Genomic DNA, 12,292 nt, shown 5'->3' on the forward strand with positions numbered 1-12,292 from the left:
ATTAGTTCACAACTCCACCAGCAATGCATTAATGTCCCAATTCTGCCACATCCCCTTCAACATTCATTATTCTCTTCTGCTGTCATTTTAGCCAATCTGCTAGGTGTGAGGTGATACCTCAGAGTTGTTTTGATTTACATTTCTCTAATTATTAGAGATTTAGAACACTTTCTCATTTGCTTATTGATAGTTTTGATTTCTTTATCTAAAAATTGCCTATTCATGTCCCTTTCCCATTTATCGATTTGGGGATGGCTTGATTTTTTTGTACAATTGATTTAGCTCCTTGTATATTTGAGTAATTAGACCTTTGAGTTTTTTGTTATAAAGATTTTTTCCCCAATTCTTATTTTGGTTCATTAAATACATTTATTTATTACAATCATACATTTTTGTTATTTAAACTATTACTATCATGAAATTATGGTTCTTTTCTCGAAGTGACACACCACCTGAGTTATGCTTGAGAGTCCTCAAAGATCTAGTAAGGTTTAAGTTGACTGAATCCTGTGTCAGCTTAAGGAAGGGATTTATTTTATAGTCCTTCCACTTTTCAGGGATCAAATCCTTAGTCAGAACAAAGTCATTATCAAATTTACAGGGCTTCAGTTGGGCAGAGTTAACTGAATTCCTCTATCAGCTGATTCTTAACTCTGGCTGTTAGCCCTGGGTTACTGTAGTCATCTTGGGTTCAGAATATAGTATACATCCAAAGGACAAGAAAACAAAATCCTCGCGTTTTGATGGGAGCTATTCCCCCCCTTATAGCGTGGAAGTGCCCAAATCCCATGTACCTTCGATACTGAGCCCTATTGTGGGGTCCCTTCTTTCGTCTGGATTTTGTTTTCTTGTCCTTTGGATGTATACTATATCTGTTGGTAAGGAGAGGAAGTGGCCCAGCTTCTACTCAGCCACCATCTTAACCCAGAAGTCTCTGGTCATCTTTTTAAAAATCCTATCATTAGTTCTGCAGCCTAAGCACTGAAATTAGGAAGAAGGGAATGCCCACATAACATTGTGTCCTGAAACCACAAAAGTTCTGTAAATCATTCCCCTTCTCTTATATAAACACAATTCTGGTTTATCTCATGGGGTGACTCCCCTTAAACTGGGAAGTCAGATAACAGAGTAGAAGGATTTAAGGCATTACTCCACTTTCTGGTGATGTTCTCATTCCCCAACAGAGTCAAATCATATCTAGCCAGCTGCTGATCAGAGAAGGCTTAAGCCCTATTTTTCAATAACAGAACTTCCACTTTGTATGGGAAGTGAATTCTTAGGGGATTCCCTAGTACACGCCTGAGTTAATCACTAATACAAACCCCCCCACCTTCCATGCACAAAGAAGTTTTAAAAAATCTTATTGTAATCAGGTAGTCCAAGTGCTGGAGGCATTCTGAAAATTTTACTCAGCTCTCTCTGGCTGTCAGATGTTCTGTAGTTTCTGCAAATACAGAAGTAATATAGCTTCTGGTCAAAGCAGTTAAGGTTTCGTAATTTTCTCAAGGACTGGGATGCACTGCCTGCAATATCCAATAGCCCCCTAATGTTGCTTATCTGTTTCTTGGTCTGTGGCATAGTAAGATGTTGCAGAACTTGCTTTCTTATTGGTGATAAGTTCTTTTTCCTAGAGAAAGAATAAAACTTGGATACTCTGTCTCAGGTTCTTATTTACAGTTCCAAAATTAGCTGACAGTTGTCTTGATTGCAGGTTTTCTTAATTAGGTTCCTTAAAACATTGTTGGAGAATTTAATAAAGCCCTATAGCAATCTGGTCCCAGTATACTGTTGATTAGGCCACATAAAGCTAAACAGGTATTGTGATTCTGGACTTATGGTAATTAAATGTAAGGCAGCACATAAATAGAGGTACAAGGTATGGCAAACACAATTGTACTCCCATATGGCATCACAGACCACAAGTATTAACAGCATTAAGATCTTGGACAAAAGAATATATATGCTTACCATCAGGACCAGGATTTTTCTTCTTTAGTGGAAGAATAAGACTACTGAATGGAGATATACATGAAATAATAATTCCCCTTTCAATAAGATAACTTACAATTTTGTTATGCCTTCAATAGCCTCTTTAGAAAGTGGATACTCATGCCTAGATTAACAAAAGAGGAAATAGAATACTTAAATCATCCCATCTCAGAAAAAGAAATTGAACAAGCCATCAAGGAACTTTCTAAGAAAAAATCCCCAGGGCCAGATGGATTCACAAGTGAATGCTATCAAACATTTAAAGAACAACTAATCCCAATACTATGCAAATTATTTGACAAAATAAGCAAAGAAGGAATCTTACCAAATTCCTTTTATGACACAAATATGGTACTGATTCCAAAGCCAGGCAGATCAAAAACAGAGAAAGAAAATTACAGACCAATCTCCTTAATGAAGATAGATGCAAAAATCTTAAATAGAATACTAGCAAAAAGACTCCAGCATGTGATAAAGAGGGTTATTCATCATGATCAGGTGGGATTTATACCAGGAATATAAGGATGGTTCAACATCAGAAAAACCATTCACATAATTGACCATATCAACAAGCAAAACAAAAAACCACATGATTATCTCAATAGATGCTGAAAAAGCCTTTGACAAAATACAATATCCATTCCTATTGAAAACATTAGAAAGTAAAGGAATAGAAGAACCTTTCCTAAAAATAATAAACAGTATATATCTAAAACCATCAATAAGCGTCATATGCAGGGGATAAATTAGAAGCCTTTCCAATAAGATCAGGTGTGAAAGCCCATTATCACCTCTATTATTTAACATTGTTCTAGAAACACTAGCAGTAGCAATTAGAGAAGAAAAGAGTTGAAGGTATTAAAATAGGCAATGAGGAGACTAAGCTGTCACTCTTTGCAGATGATATGATGGTATACTTACAAAATCCTAGAGAATCAACTAAAAAGCTAGTAGAAATAATCAACAACTTTAGCAAAGTTGCAGGATACAAAATAAATGCACATAAATCATCAGCATTTCTATATATTTCCAACACATTAGAGCAGCAAGAGGTAGAAAGAGAAACACCATTTAAAATCACCCTAGACAATATAAAATACTTAGGAATCTATCTACCAAAACAAACACAGCAATTATATGAACACAACTACAAAACACTTTCTAAAAAATTAAAACTAGATATAAAGAATTAGAAAAACATTGATTGCTCATGGGTAGGAAGAGCTAACATAATAAAAATGACCATTCTACCCAAATTAATTTACCTATTTCTATTTAGTGCCATATCTATCAAACTACCAAAAAGCATTTTTACTGAATTAGAAAAAACTATAACAAAGTTCATTTGGAAGAACAAAAGATCAAGAATATAAAGGGAAATAATGAAAAAAACGTGAAGGAAGGTGGCCTAGCAGTACCAGATATTAAACTATACTATAAAGCAGCGGTCATCAAAACAATATGGTATTGGTGAAGAGACAGAAGGGAGGATCAGTGGAATAGACTTGGGGAGAGTGACGTCAACAAGACTGTCTATGACAAACCCAAAGAGCCCAACTTTTGGGACATAAATCCACTATTTGACAAAAACTGTTGGGAAAATTGGAAAACAATATGGGAGAGATTAGGTTTAGATCAACATCTCACGCCCTACACTAAGATAAATTCAGAATGGGTGAATGACTTGAATATAAAGAAGGAAACTATAAGGAAATTAGGTGAACATAGAATAGTATACCTGTCAGATCTATGGGAAAGGAAAAATTTTAAAACCAAGCAAGAGTTAGAAAAAAATTACAAAATGTAATTTTGATTATATTAAATTAAAAAGTTTTTGTACAAACAAAAACAATGCAACCAAAATCAGAAGGGAAACAACAAACTGGGAAAAAATCTTTATAACAAAAAATTCTGACAGAGTTCTAATTACTCAAATATACAAGGAGCTAAATCAATTTTACAAAAAAATCAAGCCATTTCCCAACTGATAAATGGCCAAGGGACATGAATAGGCAATTTTCAGATAAAGAAATCAAAAGTATCAATAAGCACATGAGAAAGTGTTCTAAATCTCTAATAATTATAGAAATGCAAATCAAAACAACTCTGAGGTATCACCTCACACCTAGCAGATTGGCTAAAATTATAGAAGGGGAGAGTAATGAATGTTGGAGGGAATGTGGCAAAATTGGGACATTAATGCATTGCTGGTGGAGTTGTGAACTGAGCCAACCATTCTGGATGGCAATTTGGAACTATGCCCAAAGAGCTCTAAAAGACTGCCTGCCCTTCGATCTAGCCATAGCATTGCTGGGTTTGTACCCCAAAGAGATCATAGATAAATAGACTTGTACAAAAATATTTATAGCTGTGCTTTTTGTGGTGGCAAAAAAACTGGAAAACGAAGGAATGCCCTTCAATTGAGGAATGGCTGAACAAATTGTGGTATATGCTGGTGATGGAATACTATTGTGCTCAAAGGAATAATAAACTGGAGGAATTCCATGTGAACTGGAAAGACCTCCAGGAATTGATGCAGAGTGAAAGGAGCAGAACCAGGAGAACATTGTACACAGAGGCTGATACACTGTGGTAAAGTCGAAGGTAATGGACTTCTGTACTAGCAGCAATGCAATGACCCAGGACAATTCTGAGGGATTTATGGAAAAGAATGCTAAGCCCATTCAGAGGAAGAACCACAGGAGTGGAAACACAGAAGTAAAACAAACGCTTGAACACATGGGTTGATGTGGACATGGTTGGGGATGTGACACTAAATGACCACACCAATGCAACTATCAATAATATGTAAGTAAGTCTTGATTGATCATACATGTTAAAACTAGTGAAAATGTGCGTTGGAAATGGGGGGGAAAGGGGGGTGAGGGGGAAAGTAAAAACAAGAATCATGTAACCATGGAAAATTTTTCTAAAAAAATAAAATATTTAAAAAAAAAAGATGACCAAACTGTGAGAGAAGAAATGTTCAGTTTCAAAGAAACTTGCTATAATTTCATTGCTCTGCTCATACTTGCTGATGTTGCGGTAAAAACAAACTGCCATAGAAAGTCCTTCTATCCTGATGTCCCTACAAGATGACATCTCTACAGACAAAAGATGAAATTGGAATGTAAGCAGCAAGAACTTGGAAACAACTCTAGAATGCAAAACGGGTATCTGGGATATTGGTAAATCCAGATGAAAAGCCTTTTTCTTCCTAAGAAATTGTTATTCTCAGGTCTGCCAAGCAGTTTATGCTGGTGGACATTGAGACAATTAGGAGAAAGAATGAAACTTGGATAATCTATCTCAGGTTCTTATCTCTTCTTTGGTACAGTTCCAAAATTATCTGACAGTTGTCTTGATTTCATGTTTTCTTAATTAGATTACTTAAAATATTGTTGGAGAATACCTCCTGGTATCACTTTCGTTGCTTCTTGTATAACTATTGACTGTTCTGTCTGATTGGCTTTTGATCATCATGCTTTCCAAAGGTAGCATACGGTGGTTACCTTCTTGCTTAACAAATATTTGAAAATTAGCAAATTGATTTCATTAGTATTTCTAAAGTGTGATAGTTACCCAGGCATAGGCACCTGGATCAGATAGTCTCTGATCATGACTCTCACTGTAATATCCTGCACTGTCCTGACCAAGAATATATGCTAATTTAGCTTTTCACCACTTTTCTGACATTTATAATCATTTTGAGTTTTCAAAAAATAATCATTTTGAGGTATTGTTCATGTTGATTCACATAGAAGAAAAGATATCAACCTAAAGATGGCAGAACAGTTCATGAGCTTATTGAGCTCATGTATCATGAGCTGCTGAGCTTATTGTGTTAGAAAAAATTATCATATTAAAATTAAAATTGTTATTCCTGAGATTCATAAAATTGCAACATCCTTGATAAGTCAAATCAGTGAAAATGTTTCACATTCTTGGAAAAGCAATGAGAAACTGGGGATTCCTTCTCCTGCCATTGCATCCAGTAATCCACTGACTACCATGCGTAAGTACCTCTCTATCTACGTAAACCAGCCACGTGTCCAGACTGGCAATATCTGTTGGAAGTTGTACTGTCTGGAGCACATTATCCAGACTGATGGGCAGATGCCAAGTGACAAAACCTTTGGAAGTGGAGATGACTCCTTCAACACCTTCTTCAATGAAATGGGGGATGGCAAACATGTCCCCAGAGCAGTGTTTGTAGATCTGGAACCAACTGTCATTGATGAAGTTCTTATTGGAACCTACCACCTGAACAGCTGATCACTGGCAAGGAAGATGCTGCCAATAACTCTGCCCACGGGCACTACGCTATTGACAAGGAGATTATTGACCTCATTCTAGACAGGATTTGTAAACTAGCAGACCAGTGCACAGGTCTTCAAGGCTTCTTGGTTTTCCACAGCTTTGGTGGTGAGACTGGCTCTGGTTTCACCTCTCTGCTGATGGATTGGCTGTCCATTGACTATGGCAAGGAGTCCAAGCTGGAGTTAGTTCTCCCTTTATCCAGCCCCACAGGTTACCACAGGTTATAACTACTAGCTGTAGTTGACCCCTATCATTCTATTCTGACTACTCATATTGGAGCATTCTGATTGTGCCTTCATGGTAGACAATGAAGCTATCTGTGATATCTATGTGTTTTAAATAAAGCATATCAAATCAGTATTTTATCTCTACTTAGTCCATTAGACCTGATAAATACCTTTCTCCCTCTCTTATCCAAACTATGCACTTAATTTTTAAAAAACCCCAGCAATACTTATATTTATTTATACTTATTTTCTCATTGTCCATTTTCAGTCATAGGACACTACTTTGTGAATTCTTTTGTATATAGATTTTTTTTTCTGAATGCTTTAGCACTGTAAATCTTTCTTGGCACATTCTATTTACTGGTTTTCCTTTTTTTAGGTTGTTTGTTTAGGTAGAATAGAGTTATTTGACTTTAAATCTCATTTGTTAGAGTGCTTTAAAAAATTATACACAAGGATACCCAGCTTCATGCTGTGGAATTGTTTATTTATATTAAGAGTTTAAAGAGTGGAGCATTTTTTCCTTAAAAGTTCTTAAATTTTGAAATCAGAAATGTTGATCTAAAATGTGTGAAGAGAATGTGTTAAATTAATTTTCAAAGACAAACAAATTTCTGAAAAACAACAACAAAAAACGCCCAATCTATACTTATCTGAATTGCCTTATTAGTCAAATCATGTCCTCCATCACTGCCTCTCTGAGATTTGATGGTGCCCTGAATGTTGATCTGACAGAATTCCAGACCAGCCTGGTGCCCTATCCCCAAATCCATTTATTTCCCTCTGGCCACAGATGCCCCAGTCATCTCTGCAGAGAAAGCCTCCCAGGAGCAGCTTTCTGTAGCAGAGATCACCAATGCTTGCTCTGAGCCTGTCAACCAGATAGTAAAATGTGAACCTCACAATGGCAAATACATGGCTTGGCAATACATGGTAAATATATGCCTTCTATATCATAGGGAATGTGGTTCCCAAAGATGTCAATGCTGCCATTGCTACCATCAAGACAAAATAATAACATCCAGTTTGGGCCCAACTGGCTTCAAGGTTGGCATCAATTATCAACCTCTCATTGTGGTTGCTAATGGTGACCTGGCCAAGGTTCAGAGGGCTGTGTGCATGTCAAGCAACACCATAGTCATTGCTGAGACCTGGGCTCACCTGGACCACAAGTTTGATCTGATGTATACCAAGTGTGCCATTGTTCATTGGTACATGGAGGAGGGTATGGAGGAAGGAGAGTTCTCTGAGACACGAAAGGATATGGCTGCCCTGGAAAAGGATGATGAGGAGATTGGTATGGATTCTGTTGAAGGAGAGAATGAAGAGGAAGGAGAAAAGTACTAGTTCCCTCTCAGCACGTTTCATCCAAAATTCATCCTCTTAAACACTTAGCTTATCTGTTAGGTGACTGTTTAGAAGGTAATATGATGGATCAGGAATAAAGAATGAGAAAAATCAGACTTGTAGACCACAAAAAATCTGTACCTCTGTTCAGCATGAGCACTGACTTCAAGAAAATTATCAGTGGGCATTGGCAAGCACTAAAAAACATCACAAGGAAGGAAACTGATTATATTTTAATGATAGGAAATGATTCATTATGATGGGAGAATAATTATTGAATCAGCTATATGGTTATAGTCAGATCAGAGACTAGTTTAACAAAGTTAGTATGAAGATGGGAAAAAGTAAAAATGGAGAAAAGGATTAAAAGAAGGTGGCATGAAGGCAGCCTTGAGAGATCTGATTAGTTTGTCTACAATGTTAAAACTGTGATCATGTCTAAGTTTTCCATGTATCTCTATTAAAAACTTTCCCATTGTGTCTATTAAATTAAAATTAAAATTAAAGACCTTAAGAAAAAAACATGAAAAAATAAATATATAAATAATTTTTTAATGTCTAACTCTTAGGCCTGAAAATGAAAAGCAATTAAGGGCATTTCATCTTCATTTTTTTCTTTTAATGCAATGGTCCATATTCAACCTATAAATTTATATCAGAAATGAAATTAGTTATATGGGATTTGTAGGGAAAAATGTGGGAAGAGGCATATGTTTACAGAGGGCTTCCTGAATGTGTTACATTTCTGAAATGTAAATCTGTTTTTAATGCATATTCATAATCTTTCAAAGGATATTTAAGGAACTGAAACAAATAATAACTGTAAAATTACAGTCTTGTCCATGTTATCATTGACAATAAAACTAAATAAGTCTTAAAACGTACTCTTGGGGGCAGGTGGCTCAGTGGCTCCAGCCAGGCCTGGAAATGGGAGAAATTTGATTCCAATCTGTCCTCAGATACCTCCTAGCTTTGTGACCCTGGGCAAGTCACTTAATCCCCATTGCTTAGCCCTTAGTGTTTTTTTGCCTTGAAATTGATATTTAGAGTGTATTCTAAGACAAAAGGTAAGGGTTTATTTTTTTTTTTAATTTTAAGGAAAAAGAAAGGTACTTTTGATTTGTTTCCCATGTATTACTTATTGGAAAAAATCAACCATGTGAAGAACCATAGTTAAAGTTATTTTATACTTATGTGGTAATATTTTTAATATTTCTATTGTAAATAGTTATATACTTGGTTACTCATGATTTTTTTATTCTATAGAAGTACTTTTTAAAATTAATATTAACTTTTTTCAAATAAATTTTTATCAATCAAAAAAAGAAAAAGAAAATTCCCATTGTAATTGGGTCTGCAAATTTAAGCCATGCCAAAGTTTTGACTTGTAAGTTTGTGTTAAAGTAAATGCAATATTTAGGAAGATGGCATTTGAACAATGACAAATGTAATACAGGGTTGCAGCAATAGCTTTTTGCTTTTGCAAATTCAACTGTAGCAGCCCTGGCAGTTAGGAGGTTTTAGAATGTTCACAGAAAACAGTTGGGACATTTGGACCTAGCCTGATTTTTCTGGACTTCTCCCTGATCTCTCCATTTACATCCTTCCTTTTTCCCTGAATTTCCCCATTGGACCCTGGGAGGAAGGGTGGTTTTGGTGGTTGAACATTGTGGGTTTAGCTTCTTTAGGCAAGTAGGGCATCCTTAAATCAAAGCCACCCCCTTATTTAGTGATATGATAAATACTTTACTTCAGGGCAGTGAAACTTTCCTGACTGGGAGAGCTGGCCTCTCTCAGTCTGACTCCCTTCTCTGACCCTTCCCCCAGCACCAGCTTTCTCCCTAGCAGCAGTTACAAAACCCTGAAACCCTCTCTCTTGACCCTGAAACCCTTTATCTCTTCTATTCCTCCCCATTATAAACATTTTGGTCTACTCCTTTATAACACAAACAATGGCAGAATAGTGATATTCTAAGAGAGAGGATTAAGAGAAAGCACTCTTTATATGAGTTCAAAGCCTTCAATTGATGTACTTGAGGTTGCATCTCCACATATTCCTATATATTGGTAAGTTTTTTTTTAAACCCTTAACTTCTGTGTATTGACTTATAGGTGGAAGAGTGGTAAGGGTAGGCAATGGGGGTCAAGTGACTTGCCCAGGGTCACACAGCTGGGAAGTGTCTGAGGCCGGATTTGAACCTAGGACCTCCTGTCTCTAGGCCTGGCTCTCAATCCACGGAGCTACCCAGCTGCCCCCCATATTGGTAAGTTTTGAGTATATATTTTCACATATGCATGCTCTTTCCTGAGTGTACTATTTAGAGTTAGACTAGGAGGGCCATAAAATTACAGAATCTCAGAGGGGAAAGAGATCCTCCAGGCCATCTAGTCTAACCCTTATCAGAATAGGAATGTCCTGGGCATTTCTAATGAGTGGTCATTCAGATTTTCCTTTAAGATTTCCAGTGATCAGGGACAGCTGGGTAGCTCAGTGGATTGAGAGCCAGGCCTAGAGAAGAGAGGTCCTAGGTTCAAACCTGGTCTTAGACACTTCCCGGCTGTGTGACCCGGGACAAGTCACTTACCCCCATTGCCTGCCCTTACCACTCTTCTGCCTTGAGCCAATACACAGTATTGACTCCAAGATAGAAGGTAAGGGTTTAAAAAAAAGATTTCCAGTGATGGGTATAAAGTAGTAATTACAATCATTTGGCTTCTAATTATTCTAGCTAATTAATCCCATCAACTTGATAAGGTGTCACCATTGATTTAATTGTAATAGTTCCAGTTATCAGTTGAATGAATAACTGAATATAGGAAATAATAATCACCAATCACAAGAGAGAATAATTAGTCATCCTAATCATGGTAAGAACTGTAGGAATAGGAATAAGATTAACCTTCTTGTGAATGATCCTTCAACTACCTTAAAACATAACCTTGACTCAGAACACTTTACCCTCAGCATCCTGGGACAAAGCAGAAAGAGTACCCATGACTTTCTCTTTCTGTGGTTTTATAATAGTTTTATGATATCTTATATGGTACCAATAACCTTGTCAATGACCCTAAAAACACCTAAAGTCTATATATTCCCCCCCCCAAGAAAATCAATTTTTATTTCTTGTACTCTTTGCATCCCTATTTATACTCCTTGTGTATATTATAAATATCTGTCAGCTATAATGCTTGGAGTCTCAGATCATGCTGGGTATGTCTGTAGACCCTAACTTTTATAACCTGTAGCTCTCACAATAAAGTCAGATTGGCTCAAAAAAACCATGTACCATCTTTTTATTAACATGGGGAATCCTCTGCCCACCAGAAGCAGCCCAATTCCACTTAGTATTAACTCCCCTAGAAGAATGGCTGAACAAGTTGTGGTAATGAAATACTATTGTGCTATAGGAAATATTATCTTCTGACTCCTATCATGACAAAATTTCTTGAACTTTCCTTAATTTATTTTGTTAAAGTAAAAAAAGAAAACTTCAAATAGTAGATGCTTAATAAATCTTTATTGAATGACTGAATTGAGAGAAAGAGGCATTGGAGGTTATGCTAAGGTTGAAGGATAAACAGGATTTGGGGTTACAAGGAAGAGGAAGAGTGGAATGACAATAGAATATGATCAGATAAGTTAATTTTAGAATTATAGAATGTGGAAATATTCTTTAGCAAAGTCAATTGTAACTACTCAATAAATAATTATTGGTTAAAAAAAGGGATTAACTCCTTAATCTACAACTGTAGTTCAATATATTCATTTTTCCCCAGGAGGAGATTTGCCTGTTTCCTCAAGAATTAAAAGACTGAGGGTAAGCAAGAAGGTGCAGGATCCCTTCTGAAAGGTTGGGATTTTCTATAACTTGGATTTAAAATGTTTCTGAATCTGAGCCGGTTCCTTCCACCTTTCCTTTCTATTTCTTCCCACTCCCATTTTTGGGAAGTTAGCCATTACCGGCAGATCAGGCACTTTGAAAGAAAAGGCAAGTAGAAGAGTAGATTAGAATTAGAGGACTCGGAATGAGTTATTTCCTGCAACAGATTGTCTTTTTTGACTCGGATTTCAAGGGACATAGAATCCTGCCTGTCTCTATAATGCCGCTCTCCATTGCCAAATTTCTAGCAATTTGTTGCCCTCTTGTGGCAAAAGGATGAACTCTGTCTCTAATATCCTTTATCTGGTTTCATTTCAAACGTTTCACTTCCATTTCATTTCCAGATTCTCATTGTTCCACTTGCACTCAGTAACTGGGCCTCCTTTGAGGTTCATTCACTCCATATTTATCATTCAGTCAAGATTCTGGTAGGCTCACATTCTTTCTCTCTTCTCCAACACCTTCCTTCTTTCCTTCCTTCCTTCCTTTCTTCCTTCCTTCCTTCCTTCCTTCCTTTCTTTCTTTCTT

At 36.6% G+C, this 12,292-nt stretch overlaps 1 pseudogene; it reads left to right on the plus strand.

Annotated features, from left to right (window-relative positions):
* Positions 1 to 6,000: 6,000 nt before the first annotated feature.
* On the plus strand, positions 6,001 to 7,883 carry LOC123245254 (annotated as a pseudogene).
* The last annotated feature ends 4,409 nt before the right edge of the window (positions 7,884 to 12,292 follow it).

The sequence above is a fragment of the Gracilinanus agilis genome, chromosome 4 (genome assembly GCF_016433145.1).
Source record: "Gracilinanus agilis isolate LMUSP501 chromosome 4, AgileGrace, whole genome shotgun sequence".
In the NCBI taxonomy this organism is placed as follows: Eukaryota; Metazoa; Chordata; class Mammalia; order Didelphimorphia; family Didelphidae; genus Gracilinanus; species Gracilinanus agilis.